The sequence below is a fragment of the Polistes dominula genome, unplaced genomic scaffold (genome assembly GCF_049000335.1).
Source record: "Polistes dominula isolate Pdom_NZ unplaced genomic scaffold, Pdom_raw_medaka contig_19, whole genome shotgun sequence".
Taxonomy (NCBI): Eukaryota; Metazoa; Arthropoda; class Insecta; order Hymenoptera; family Vespidae; genus Polistes; species Polistes dominula.
This window is the reverse complement of record NW_028301058.1, coordinates 3,968,930-3,983,826: the sequence shown is the minus strand read 5'-3', so window position 1 is coordinate 3,983,826 and position 14,897 is coordinate 3,968,930. Positions and strand designations below refer to the sequence as shown.

The 14,897-nt window shown below is 32.0% G+C and overlaps 2 protein-coding genes across 5 annotated transcripts in view; one reads left to right on the top strand and one right to left on the bottom strand.

Moving 5' to 3' along the window:
- LOC107072573 (Mediator complex subunit 20) overlaps positions 1 to 14,897 on the top strand; it is a 101,984-nt gene that overhangs the window by 39,366 nt on the left and 47,721 nt on the right. The window lies entirely within an intron of this gene.
- Positions 1 to 14,897, bottom strand: part of LOC107072572 (facilitated trehalose transporter Tret1-2 homolog) — an 84,604-nt gene that overhangs the window by 31,769 nt on the left and 37,938 nt on the right. The window contains exons 1-2 of one of the 3 annotated variants that reach the window (XM_015332619.2): positions 2,468 to 2,539; positions 1,029 to 1,195 (exon numbers count right to left, since the gene is read on the bottom strand). The exons of the other annotated variants lie outside the window; for them this stretch is intronic. The gene's annotated coding sequence lies outside the window, so the exon portion shown is untranslated. Of the gene's footprint in view, positions 1 to 1,028; positions 1,196 to 2,467; positions 2,540 to 14,897 lie in introns of those variants that run through there. 3 annotated transcript variants of the gene reach the window in all.

Genomic DNA, 14,897 nt, shown 5'->3' with positions numbered 1-14,897 from the left:
CTAGCGGAAGGATTAAAACCGTTTAAACAAATCTTTCTTTTTTTTTTCTTTTTATTCGGGTGAATGGTCGGGGTTCAAAGTGCTGTTGCTGATACTACTAGTATTACTCTATTGACTCGTCAAATATGTTTCCGATGTTTAGTGTTAATTTGGTTTTTTTTTCTTTTCAAAAGCTTTGAAATAATCCAATAGAATTATCGAAAAACAATTTGATGATGGCGGAGGGGGACTCGAATAACGTGATTTCGTTAATAATAATTTATTTTTGAAAGATTTACACGAGATTCGTTAATAATTATATATTATAAATTATATTATAATTATAATAATTTATAATTTTTAATATAATTAAATAATATTATTTTATATTTATATTATATAATATAATTATATAGTTATATATAGTTATATATATATATATAATATAATTTTTATAATATAATTTATAATTTTATATTATTATAAATTATATTATTATTATAAATACTTGAATATATTTTCTCGTAAAAAAAAAAAGAAGAAAAAACTTTAGTAGTCCAAGAGTTCAGAAAAACAAGAACAACAAAAAAAAAGACGCGGGAAAGAAACGTTGTACCCAAAGGACGTGAACTCGAACGATTAATTAATTATTTAACGACTTTGAAACTGTGCGTGGAAACCATTCATGTTTCTTTCCTCTTACATGCAGATCGCGTCTTCAAAATACAAAGTAATCTTCCTTGTCACGATTAACCTTCTCCTCCTCCTCCCCTTTTCCTTAGAAATGATCTCTCGAGTGTAGTAAACGACGTTTACTAATTAAAAACTCTCATTTATGCGAATTCGCACTCATTGTCTCACTTTTCTTTTCTTTTCTCTTTTCTTTTATTCTAAAGAAAACTCATCCGCGTGGGAAACAAATAGATTAAACGGTTTTTTTTTTATATATACATATAAAATAAAATCATCTTAGATTATTCTAACAAATTGTTAGAAAAAAAACAAATCTTTATATTACTCGCACATGTGTATGTATATTAATTACTCACGTTTAAACGTAGAACTAAAACGTTATATTAATCGAGCACGTGGCGTGTTGTTCCTGAAGCAGTTGAAGCAGAACGATTAGGTTGTGTCGTTCGAAACAAGGCACGTGGAAATTTTCCTCCTCCTTCTTCTCCTCCACCCCCGCCGCAACTTTTTTCCCCTCTTTCGTCTTGATCAAAAATATTCCATATATATATATACATATCTATCTCTCTCTCTTTCTCTCTCTTTATTTTCACATGAATATTTCAAGAAATCATATTCGATAATCGCGAATAGATCTCCGTCAAAAAAATATTTGCAAATGAAAAAAATTCAATAGAGTTCTCAAATGGAAAACTGCAATCGACAAAACCGTTCGTCCGTGTGTCGACAAACCTCTCATCTCTCTCTCTCTTTCTCTCTCTCGAAGACTAGATCGTTATAATTAGACTCGATCGAGCCAGACGATGCGAGAGAAAAAGAAAGAGAGAGAGAGAAAGATTTTATTTTCTCTCGTGGTATCTCGAATCTTGTTTTCCACTGGTGTTTCGCGCCGGACGCGACACAACCCTCTCTCTCTTTCCCCCACCCCCACCCCTCTCTGAAAAAGTCTCTCTTCCGCGTCCGGGAAAGAACAGATACTATTACGGTAGGTTAGGCGCAAAATTTGCAGTTGAGACCAAACGTGTTTCTCTCTCTCTCTCTCTCTCCTCTCTCTCTCATCTCTCTCTCTCTCTCTCTCTCTCTCTCTCCTCTCTCTCTCATCTCTCTCTCTCTCTCTCTCTCTCTCTCTCTCTCTCTCTCTCTCAAACGAAAAGCACACAGTCACCACCGAGAAAGAGAGAGAGAGAGAGAGAGAAAGAGAGAGAGAGAGAGAGAGAAAGAGAGAGACAGATAAAGAGACGAATCGCGACGCACGCCCGTCCTATTCTACGTTCGAGTCATATATTTATAGCGTCAAAATGGAGAAGTCCACGTGTAAATCGTCCGTGACACGATTTTCCGAGGCAATGCTCAAAGGGACGACTCTCGATGATTTACGAGAAAGAGAAAGAAAAAAAAAGAAAGAAGAAAGAAAGAAAGAGAGATAGATAGATAGAGATATCTTTGTTTCTTCCCCATTTTCTCTCTTCTTCCCTCTGTGTATGTTTTTTTTTTTTTTTTTTTTTTTTTTGTATTTTTCTTTTTTCTAAAAACTCGAGAGGCAAACTGACAGACAGACGAACAAACGGACGGTGCAGGCCAATGACAGAAATGCATCGGATACGCACCGTCAAATGATGATAATTTGACTTTGAGAATCGTTTTAATTAAGGGCGATTAACCGAAACCGAAATGTCACCCTTATTCCCACTCGAACAAACGTACGAACGAAGGAACGTAGGAACAAACGAAAGAGGGAGAAAGAGAGAAGAAAGAGAGATAGAAGAAATGTTAAAAGATCACGCGAGAGAGTTACTTTGAACTACGAGAGGCTGCGGCGACTTGTTGTTCGCTTGGTGACCATCGTAGCACTGAACACCGAGAGTAGTTCTCTCTCGTGCGAGGAACGTAGGGCTTCGGCTTCGTGTATTCGATCTCCCTCTCCTTTACCGTCCCTCTCTTTCTCTCTCGCACTATCGAACTCTCGCACTCTCGAACTCGAACGTAACCACCCCTGACACTTCGCTTCATCGGACTATTTCGTTCTTTCTCATCTCCTACCCTTCCCCACGTGTAAATTCACATGGCAACGAGTACACATACGCTCGCCCACGTGCTTTTCTACACGATATTAAACTTTTAAGGCACGACGCGCCACTATAGTGGCTTTCACGGATATCATCTTTTAGACACGATGCGCCACTATAGTGGCTTTTGCGGATATCATTTTTCAGGACGGTACGCCATTATAATGGCATTATGATATCTTTTAAAATATATCATATCTAATTGTATTATTTATTATTAACCTTTTAGGAACGACACGCCATTATAGTTGCTTTTACGGATGTTTTCTCTTTGAACGACGTATACATTATAGTGGCTTTTGCGGATGTCATCTTTTAGGCACGACACGCCACTATAGTGACTTTCGCAGATATCATCTTTCGAAACATATGCCATTATAATGGTATTATGATATCTTTTAAAATATATCATACCCGATTGTATTATTAATTAATAAACTCTTAGACATGACACGCCACTATAGTGGCTTTCACGGATGTCATCTCTCTGAACGATGTGCCACTATAGTGAATCACTTTAGTATCTCCCTCGCTCACCATTTGTGTACCAACTGTGTTAGTACAATTATTAAAATAAATTGTTAAAGTTAAAGTATATATGTATTATGTCTGTATAAGAAAAATTATAATTTAATCATCAAAAACTTCATTTCAATGTACTCGCGTAGAGGACGACATTGTTCGTCACACATTGCAATTGTACACATTGTAGTTCTATTGTTTTTAGACGTAATTCTCGTTGAACCACCCTGCCATACAAAAATACAGTCCGACATAACATTCAATCGTACCTAAAAGGTTAAACAGCAACAACAGCAGAATCAGCAGAAGAAAAAAACACGAGTTGTCAAGACACGAGATAAAAAGACTTTTGGATTCTTCTGACAACATCTTTCTTCAATGTTATGCGTCATAAGAATTACCCAACCGTTTCCCTAATTGTTTCCATAATATCTCAATGAACTATGCGATTTTACTTGACATTCCTTTTCCCGGAATTTTCTATTTGGAATATTACATTATTCGTGGGTATACGTCATTGAATACACATCGTGTTTACTAATATACAAAAGTAATGCGTATAATACGTTTATTATTCGTTTCCACGATGAAAAATATAAATGATACGATGAAAAGAAACGTGCTCTGTTATATTAATATCGCATTTCGATACGCGTCACATCCATATTTAATCCTTCCGTTTAAATATTCGAAATATCGTACGATATTCGATATCATACTTAAAAATAAAATGTATATACATAATATAAGTGTATATACATAATGCTACGTGTAAGTAATTTGTAATGTGGAGAAGGAAGATGAGTTACATTAGTAACGTTAGCGAACTAGGTGAAATACCTTCGGGGGGTTGGAAAAGAAAAAAAAAGGGGAAGAAGAGCAAAAGTTTGATAAAGGAAACAGTTTCTTACCGATTTTGGATTTTTCTGACAAACTTTTCTGATGTTCGATCCATCCTTAAAAAACTTTTTACATCGGAATCGCTAATGATCAGTTAACAGAGATAGTTCTAAATACTTTCAATGAGAAACTCTTAGAAACTATATATATATATTCGGGTTATGCGCGACACAAAAAAGATACTTTTCTTATTTTTTTCCCCACCCCTATACCTTCCTGTATTCTCGATAATATTGGATAATTGCTATATAATATAATATATTATAAAGTTTGATATATTATTACGGTGAACCAAAAGTTAAAATATATGATATATATAATTAATTATAGTATGTAATTTGGTAATAGAATGAATTTTTCGAGAGAGAAAGAGAGAAAACGTCGTTTATATGAGAGTAAACAAAAAACCAAAGAAAAAGCGAAAAAGAAAAATCAGTGACGCGTTTTGTACGGAGCAAAACATTTAACGATTTCGCGTAGCTCTCGGCCCACGCATCTCGAATCAAATATAAATGCAAATCTATGAATACTCCTGCGTATAGAGAGAGAAAGAGAGAGAGAGAGAGAGAGACTCGGCGGAGGCCGAGAGAGCAGCTCGAAGAGTTGCCATTTGATGCAGGGAGAAATTCACAAACGCATTTCTACTACTCATGTAATGCAATCGAAATTTCGAGGTGTGCAAAAGTCTTTCTAACCAGTCGTGGTGTCGCATGAGGACATTTTTTTTTCACCCATCTATTTGATTCACAAATGAAGCTCGTTAAATACTTTCATTCGTATTTAATGTTCTTTTTCCTACTTAATTCCAAGGGATGGGTTTCTTCTTTTATATATATATATATATATATATATATATATTTTTCTTAATTTGTTCCTTCTTCTTTTGCATTCTTGCGTAATCGGATAAAATTAAAAGTGGGAGGAGTAGAATAAGAAGAAGAAGTAGAAGAAGTAGGAGAAAGTAGACAGGAATGAAGGAAGAAGAAACGAAGGTAAAGGTAAAAAGAAACGAACGTTACGCCACATAAATCTTGAAATCTTCATTGATCCTTCTTAAAACCGATCCCGACGATTACGCCGTGAGAAAACTATTAAATGGAATTCCATTAACGGCCGTTAACTCTTTGCATGCCGATCGAATGACAAATGGAAGAGAATTACACTGTTTCTTTTTCTCTTTCTCTCACTCTTTCTCCCTTTCTCTCTCTTCTGATACTGATATGTATGCGCACCTGTACCCATTTACTTATGCGCATTGTGCGTCTGGCATTAAGGCGTCTCACAACCACCAAACAGACGCACGATTTCCGACACCCAGAGAAACGTTTTCAAGGATCTCGAAGGACACCGAGACATATGTCAATAGACGTCTCCTTCAATTTGCACTTATGGTAAGATCCTTTGCTAATTGAATTTATCAATGGAAAGTATTAATCGAAAATCGTTTACATCTATTTTGAAAAACATTTCACGTTTTTCTTCGAAATCATCTGATTTATAAATCAGTATGTTATACATACATGTTATACTATGTTAATTTATAAATACTTATATATAAGTATAAGTATTTAATAATTATATATTAAAAATTATTATATTATATTTAATAATTTTTATATATTAAAATATATTAAAATATAATATATAAGTATTTATAATATTTATATGAATATTTAAATATATATTAATTTAATATTATATATTTATTATTATATAATTATATATAAGTATTTAGAAATTTTTTTACTTGCTATGACCCAACGTCATCGTTTTCTTTTTTCTTTTTATGCATATTTTCTTAACACGTTCGCGGACGTGAATGCTACGGCATTAATTTATCATTGCGATGGAAAATAACACGAATGCTATATCATTTAAATTTTAAAGCAAATTATTTTAAATTTAATTTTATATAACCTTAGGTTTTATTAATTATTATACATATTAAGGTAATGATTCATTGATTGTTTAGATATTTTTGTAATATCTTATCTTTTATCTCTGTATTTACAAATTTTTTTAGGCAAACACATTGCTTAATATAAATTGACCGTCAATTTGTTCACCTTGCTGAAATTCTTACTGTCTGCGAATGTTTAAACACTAATCCCAACCATGGCCGGTACTGCAATTTCTAAATATTTAGTAATTTGTAAAAAATTTCTTTTAAAGTGTACATATAATGTACATTATTCATTTGTAAATAAAACAAGGTATATTGTTCACTATCCGATTCGGTTAAAGTTTCATTCTATGAGAAAATAGCGGTAATTTGATGAGGTATATATATATTAAATCTCGGTACGTTTAACGTTAATATTCCTGAACAAGGGAATATTTGAGATAATACCAATAACCAAATGATCACCATTCATATATTAAATGCATAATAATCATTTGGTTGTTATCATTAGAATATAATAAGAACACCGGCAACTATTATAATACGGATTTATTGAAATAAGCCAAGAGTTTCGTTCTCTTTGATCCCTTTGATCTCTCATCTCATCGAAGGAAAAAAAGAAAAAAAAACTACTCCCTCATCTTTTCGCTCTTTACTTCATTTTCTAGATCTTCCTAGGTTATTGGTTTTCCCGTAAAACCGGACTATCGAAGAAGTTTGGAATAAGAAGCAATCCCTTTTGGGGAAAAAAAATGTTCTCAAATATATACCGATGGTATATATGTAATGATTATTAGAATATAAAAAATACATAAATATTTCATTAACACTAGATTTACGGACTAAACCAATTTAACTTATTTCACAAAATTTTTGGGCTAGATATCTTCTTTATAACATATATAAAAATTCAGTATCAGATAGTTGGTTTTCAATGAACTTAGAAACTACTGAACCGATTTTAATGAATTTTTTTTTTATTTTGTGTGATTTATTTAAACTTAGTATATAGGATATTTTTTATCGCGATTATTTTTTATTTTTTTGTTTGTTAATTTAAAGATTTATTATTTAGAAGTTATCTAAGTCTTTAGGTACTGTAATTTTTCAATATATGGCGTTATATTACAATTCAATTATTTCACGTTTTCTTTAGATTTACATATACAACACTAACCTTACTTTTTCTATTTTTTCGTGTATTATTATTTTATGTATTCCATTCTAATTGTGGTATTATTTTTTGTGTGTTGTTATAATTTACTAAATAATTTAGAAATATATTATATCCACGTTTTATAAAAATACCACAGCAACGCGTGGCCGGAACATCCTAGTATATATATATATAAAATTTAAATATTATTTTTTTAAAATATATGTTGATTTTTAATGCCGTAATGAATTATATGTAAATATTAATTCCACTCTTATTACCCATTTCTTCATTCAAACAGTCTTTGAAGAAATTTTTAAAAAATAATGAAACAAGACATCCATATAAATCTACTATTAAATTACATTTAAACCTGTGTAATATTAACATAAACAATGTAAAGATATTTAAACTAACAATAAGTATTACGATAGGAAACCATCTTTAATTTGTAATGAATTCGATAGACAGATAGACCAAAGAGAGAGTGCTTTAAAGAAGGGGGGAAAAAAGAAAAAAAGAAAATAAGAAAAAAAAAACTTAGTCGCGTTCCGCTTCTTCGAGCATGAATGGGAGGGGGGGGGATAGGGACTGTTCTAGAGACAATATTTGTAGTAATAACATCTCGAAGGTTCCTTCATCCGCGTTTGAAGAAGCTGAAGAGGCTTCTTCCAACTCCTGGGACTGCTTTCAGCGCCTCGAGATACGTCTCCCCACCTTTCCCCTCTTTCTTCCCCCTCGATGATGTTTGATTTGATTTTCTGTCTCGGAATAAACGTGACAAGCAAGCGTCTTATCGCGAGTACCAGCTTGACTACTCCTACGCATTTTACCTCTTGGTAGAAGTAGACGTTACATAGGTGGTAGCTTAATGCTTCTTATACGTTCTTTCATCCGGTTCTTATACACCCGTTTTCTTTCAGTAAAAGGTCTCACTCAAAAATTCTGTTCTATTTATTCACATTGTAACGTAGCTCATCCTCCTCCTCCTTCTCCTCCTCTTATTGGAGGAACGTTTTTTATTTATTTATTTTTTTTTTTAATTTTTTTGTATAATACTTTTAACTCGGGGTCAACTAATAACCACACATTTCGTAACGCGTTGTGTCCTCTTAAATTTATTTCAACCTGTTTTGGTAACGGCTTATCGAAATAAGAAAAAAAGTCCTACGGAGGACGGGGACCGGGGGGAGGAAGCAGAAGAGAAAAAAACATAATAAGGGTGGCCCTCCCGAAGGAAAGACCCTTTTTCCTTGACTTTAGTATACTTTCCGCGTGTAAACGTTACTTCTCCACGCACGTGACGTTTATACAATATGCCTCCATACAACGTATGCCAAGTGAATATTAAGAGCTCTCTTTTTCTTCTTTTCGTGTAACTTTAAAAAAAAAAACAAAAGAAAAAAGAAAAGTCGTTTGGCCGTTTCAATCATACGTCCTAAAAAGCGTATGTATATATTGCGAATATGTTGAGACGCGTGAAACTTATTACATGATTTAGAATTTTTGTCTTAACACATTAAGGACCGCTCACGAGTTTTCTCGTGTTGCGCCAGAGTTTTTTATGCTTATTGGTTTTTTCACTAAATTTTTTCTACGTTACTATTAAGAAATATACTAAATTGCAGCAGCAGCAAACAAATCCTAGAATAAAAAATAACCAAAAAAATGTGATACTTATCTATGTTAAATATTATGATGAGATGTATACACCGTTATATCTAATCATAGCCTATATCTATATGTGCCCATAATTATGAAAGTGGTCTAAGTCAAAATTAATAAAAAATGAGTTTATCAGTTATTAGGCACTACATTATTATAAACTAAATAAATTCAATGTAATTTTCACGATATTATCAAAAATGAATCGTTAGATAATGTTTGTTATTTCAATATTGTGTAGAATTCATATAGTGTTCAAGTATAAATCTTTAAATATTTCGAAACAAGAGATATGTGACTTAGACCACTTTCATAATTATAGGCACATATATATATTGAAGTTTTTTGTAAGATGTTTTTTTTTTTTTTTTTTACTTTTATAATGTATGTTGAAAAGAGACTGAAATAAAAATATACTTTTTCAAACCAAAAGAAAAATCGTGTTACGCGTCCCATCTGTTATTTATATCGTATACAATTTCTAAGCATTTCGAACAAATTAATTTTTTTTAAGTAAAAAAATTATTATAATTATTAAAAAAACATTTTTTTTTCAATAATACCTAAAATACATCCTATTATACAATTTCTGAATGTTTAATTTTTGAACATACAAGTTTGCCCAGAAACGTGCGGTCCAACGTTTTACACACACACACACATCTTATATATTTCTTTGCGATCCTTAATGTGTTTAGAGGTTAGGTTACTCTAGAGTCCGAATAAATAGACTTTTTTGTGATTTTTTTCGGGAAAAATATAATATTAATCGAGTTTACAAAGGAAGAAGTTTATTGTACATATGATTGACTGTAAAACATCATTTCTATAGAATAATTTATTTAAAAATTCCGGCTATGTAGCCTTTCTCAGATAACCTCTCTATTTTAAAAGGGTCCACGACCGTACCAACGGCTACTGTAAATTTTGAATTATGATGAGTCACTAAATTTTTTTTTAATCTTCGTAACAACAGCTGAAGAAGTACATAGAATTTTGTTGATATATTGATTTTTGGCCGACAAGCGTACTTTCAAAATAAAACTTGCAAAATTCGCAGAAAAATCGTCAGAAAATTGTTAAAAATAAATGAACTATGCCATATACAAAAAAACCTACGTACTTATTTAGATAATATATTTTTTTAAATTTAATTCAAATTTGAAGTGAATTGGTTGAAAATTGTCCGAGTTGTGGGTGCGGTCAACTAGAAAAATGCAATTTTGAGATAAACGCGTTTAAAATTTGAGGTTATATATTGCTGCCTACCTGGTAGCGTTTTACTTTATTTTAAAAAACAAGTACTTAGACATATTTTCCAGCCAAAATCTTTTAGGATATCATTTTTGAGGTCCTAAGAGACCCTTTAAAACAATACGAAATAATATTGGATTTTTTGTAATTCCTATAGTATCTTAACCCCTTAACCAACGACGACGGTACTTTTTTTCCTTACATTTTTAAAAACAAAAAAACACTAAAGGAAGTTTGATAAAAAGGGATCCATTCGATTGATCGTATTCGATCTTCTCACAAGCAAGCAACCTAGCAAGCAACCAACCAACCAACCAACTATTCCGTTCATAGTTGAAAGAGAAGATCAGCGCTAGTTATGAAAAGTTAGAGTCGAGGAATGGCTTCAAAGGTCTACCGCGTCAAAGGAACTCGCTCGTTTAAACGAACATAACTTAGAAACGTATGCGGATGTCCGCCATCGGAGCAACCAAGAGCCAACCTGAACGACGATTTATTACGAATTTGCACGCCTTTCTCTCTCTTAGGTTTTTTTGCTTATATACGTATACCGGCTATTTCGTTAAAATCAACCGAACATTCTTATGAAAAGATAAGAGAAGAAGATGATACCGTTTCTAAAAGAGAAGTTTTATACGAAACTCTTTAGTAACCTCGTAAATTTAGGTTTACGCATCGACCTGACATATCCGTCATCATTTTCTACGTGAATGAGGTGGAGGAAGTAGGAAAGAGGAAAGGGGAAAAAGTACCATACGAGTTTTCATACTCATCGTCAAAGCGAATGTTCGACTTTCTCATCTTACGTTTCTCTTTTATCCGTTGATAAAACATTGCCGAAAAGTAAACGTCACCGTTCTCAATTCCCAACATAATCCTACGGGGATATTACGTATGTCCGATTTTACCTTGGACTGTCAGTTAAAAGTCGGATTTAAAAATGAAAAGGGACGCGTGAGCACTTCCCAAACCCTTCCGAAACCCTTCCCTTCTTCAGGAAGGTGCTTACGAAGGTGCTACAAAGAACGGGGACCAGCATTAACATCCGAACGAAACGTTTGTGAACTAAACGAGAACTCGTCGATATATTCTAGACAATAAAATCGATATGGCCCTTTGTCCCACGGAATCATCGATCAACTTTCGTACGACAGACTCGCATTACGTTACTTTACTGCCTGTGTTTAAGAGCCGCAGTTAAAACATTCGTAGAAGCAGCGGCGGCCCTTGACCTCGACCACGCTTACTTCTCCTCGTTTTCTCTCTTACTCTGGGTGCTTCTTTTACTTCTTCTTCTTTTTCTTCTTTTTCTTTTTCTTTTTCTACGAAAGTACATCTCTTGACGAGTTTCGGATCGTTGAACTTACTTTATTAGTAAACGATGGGGGGGAAGAAGAAAAAAAAGAAGAAGAAGAAGTAAAATCGATCAATTTGATATTTTTCACGATCAATCGATCATCGATTATATCGTACGCTCGTTAACCTCTTAGGCACGGCTGAATGTTTCGCGGGGCTGTTTCTCTGTACAGCAGGGTTCAACGAGAATTACGTGTAAATCATAAAACTACGATTATGATGAACAATGGCTGTTCTCTCAGCGAGTACATTGGAATAAAGTTTTTCATGATTAAATTATAATTGCTCTCAAAGAAATGATACACATACTTTAATTGTAACAATTTACTTTAATAATTAATAATAAAATTAGGTATATTATATTTTAAAAGATGTTATCTGCGAAAGCCACTACAGTGGCGCATCGTACTGGAAGATGAAATTCGCGAAAACTACTATAGTGCGTGTCGTACTGGAAGATGGCATCTATGAAAGCCACTATAGTGGCACGTCGTTACTAAAACGTTAAAACCACACAAAAATGATTTCTTCGTGTTCTCGTCTTTGCCTGTTTTTCGCGAATGGTCTTTTTTTTTTTGGAATGAAAAGAAATGAGATCTACGATTGTGCATCCTCATTATGATTCCAATCTAAAACGACGACAATAAAAAAAAAAGACAAAAAATTACTCAAACGTTTTTCGTATGAAACCGGAAACGGTTCGATATCGAGCTCTTCCGTTTCGTTCTTCCGTTTTGATCTTTCCATCATTATCGTCGTCCTGACCCGAGTCCACCTATTTTTCTCTTCCTTCCTTCCTTTCTTTTTTCTTTTTCTTTTTTATTTTTTTTGTCCTTTGAGGTACTCCTCCCCTTCGTTAACTCGTCGAATTTGGTACACTTTTGCTATATCTATTACCACGATGTCGATTGATTAGTCAACGATAAGGTCTTTCTTTCACTAACATTTTTCTTCCCTCCTCCTCCTCCTCCTCCTCCTCCTCCTTCTCCTACTACTACTATTCTTCTTTCTCTTTCTCTTTTTCTCCGCTATCGTAAAAGTTTTAATTAAATCCGGCTCTCACTTCGAAGCCGTACTAGCAACGATTGTCTTGCCGTCGTTCCGAAATAAACTTTGTCTCGGTGATCAAGGTCAAATGACTTCCGTTTTACCGTAGGGTGAACTAAAATAAAAATAAAAAAAACGAGTAGGAATTTTTCGCCATGGGTTTATATCTTCTTCACCATTGATCGCCGATCCTACGTTTTCCTGAAGAAGGAAAAAACATTATTTGGGGGGTCAGGTTTTTCACTTTTTTTTCTTTTTCGATGATGAATCATGAAAATGACATAAAAAAAAAAAGATCATTCTTGTTGGCATCATGGAAAAAAAAGCAAGCGTTAAATGTTCCGAGTTGGCACGCATATGGCACATTTAAAATTTGATAAGATCAAGGACGGGACGTACAAGATTAAATCCTCTTCTTTGCTTTATTATTACTTTTTTGTAACGATGAGATTATCCAGCCTCCACGAGCAAACGCGGCGACCTTTTTTCTTTTCTTTTCCTGTTTTTTTTTCTTTCTTTTTTCTTTTAATTAGCATATATAATCTGAAGCGTAAAATAACGCGTACACGAAAGGATGGACGCCGAAGAAGAAGTGGTTCGTAATCTAATTGAGTGTCTCGAAATGATATAAGTATCATTCGTTGCAAAGATTCATTAAAAATATTTTAGATCGAATCGAGATTAATATTGCGATCGGAGTTAACAAAAAGAAAAAAAATATATTCTTTTCTTTTAACAAGCAAAATAATTTTTTATTATCGTTAGCGTAAAAAATCGTTAAGAAATTCGATCGAATGATAGATCGTTGTACTCTTTAATTCGACAATCAAATATAAAAGTCGACGATGTAATTAATTAATCATATAACACGATAATAAATATATCGTGCGTATGCAAATGAGTAAGTTTCACCTAACGATTTATTCAAGGTCTCCAATATTTATGATAGCTCGTTTGCCTTACTTCTTAATTCAAACAAAATTAAATCTTTATATAAGTATATGTATTCCATTTATATATATATATATAATAATTAAATTATTTTAAATATATTATATATTAAAATATATAAAATATATTATTATAATTTAATTATTATAATAATTTAATATTAATTAAATATTAATTATAATTAATTAATTTATTCCATTTATATGTATATTTATATATTTAATATCCATTGTGGAATATATATATAATAATTTCTCCGAAACAAAATTAGGCATAAAAAACAAAACAAAATTTTTAATTTTTATTGTTATAGATTTCAAATTAGAGTAACATGGATTTTCTAAATCTAAGCCGCAAATGAACATTGTTTGACCTTAAAATTTATTAAATGAGAAGTAAAAAAGTATTACTTATGCTTTTCTAAATTTATTTTTGAATAATAATTGGACTGTATTGAATAGTTTTGTTATACATTAAATCAACTTATTATAACAAAGCCACAGTAACGTGTGCCCGGAGGTATCTCTCTCTAGTTTTGTAATAAATTATAACAACACAAAATATAATATCACAATTACAATAAAATATATAAAATAATAATACAGGAAAAAATATAAAAAGCAAGGTTAACTATGTCATATGTCAATCTGAAAAAAACGTATAACGTATCGAGATAATTGAATTGTAATACAGCGCTATCTATTGAAAACTTACAAAACCTAGTGATTTAGATAACCTTTAAATAATAATAAATCCCTAAATTAGCAGTAAAAAATAAAAAATAATCGCGATAAAAACTATCCTATATTTTAAATTGAAAAAAATCACACAAAATAAACAAAATTTAATTAAAATCGGTTCAGTAGTTTCGAAATTCATTGGAAACCAAAAATGTGACACTGAATTTTTATATATAAAAATATATATTTTTTTTTATTTTTTATTCATTATTGAACAATCCGAAACATTAAAAATATTTCGAATTCATATTAAAAATTCAAAAATATATTTAACGATCGATTCAAAATATTTTCGAATAATCTACAAGTTTTCAAATGAATTTTTATAAATTGCTTTATAAAATTATTTTAATCTGATTTGTTTTAATTATTGTTTTTTTTTCTTTTCCTTCTCTTTCTCTTTTATGATCGTAATAGAATACAAGGAAACGTTTTAAGATAAGACAAAAAATATATACATAGATATATAGATTTGTTTATCGAATTATTTAAAGGAAATATTGATCGAAGAAAACAAATTCTTGACTCAAACCTGACGATACTTTCGAGTAAGAGCAATTTAGATAAAAAATTTCTTTCTTTTCACTTGAGTTTTTGTTTTCTTCTTTTCTTTTTCTTTTTTTTTCTTTTTGTTTTGTTTAACGCAACAACCTCCCTTACCCAAA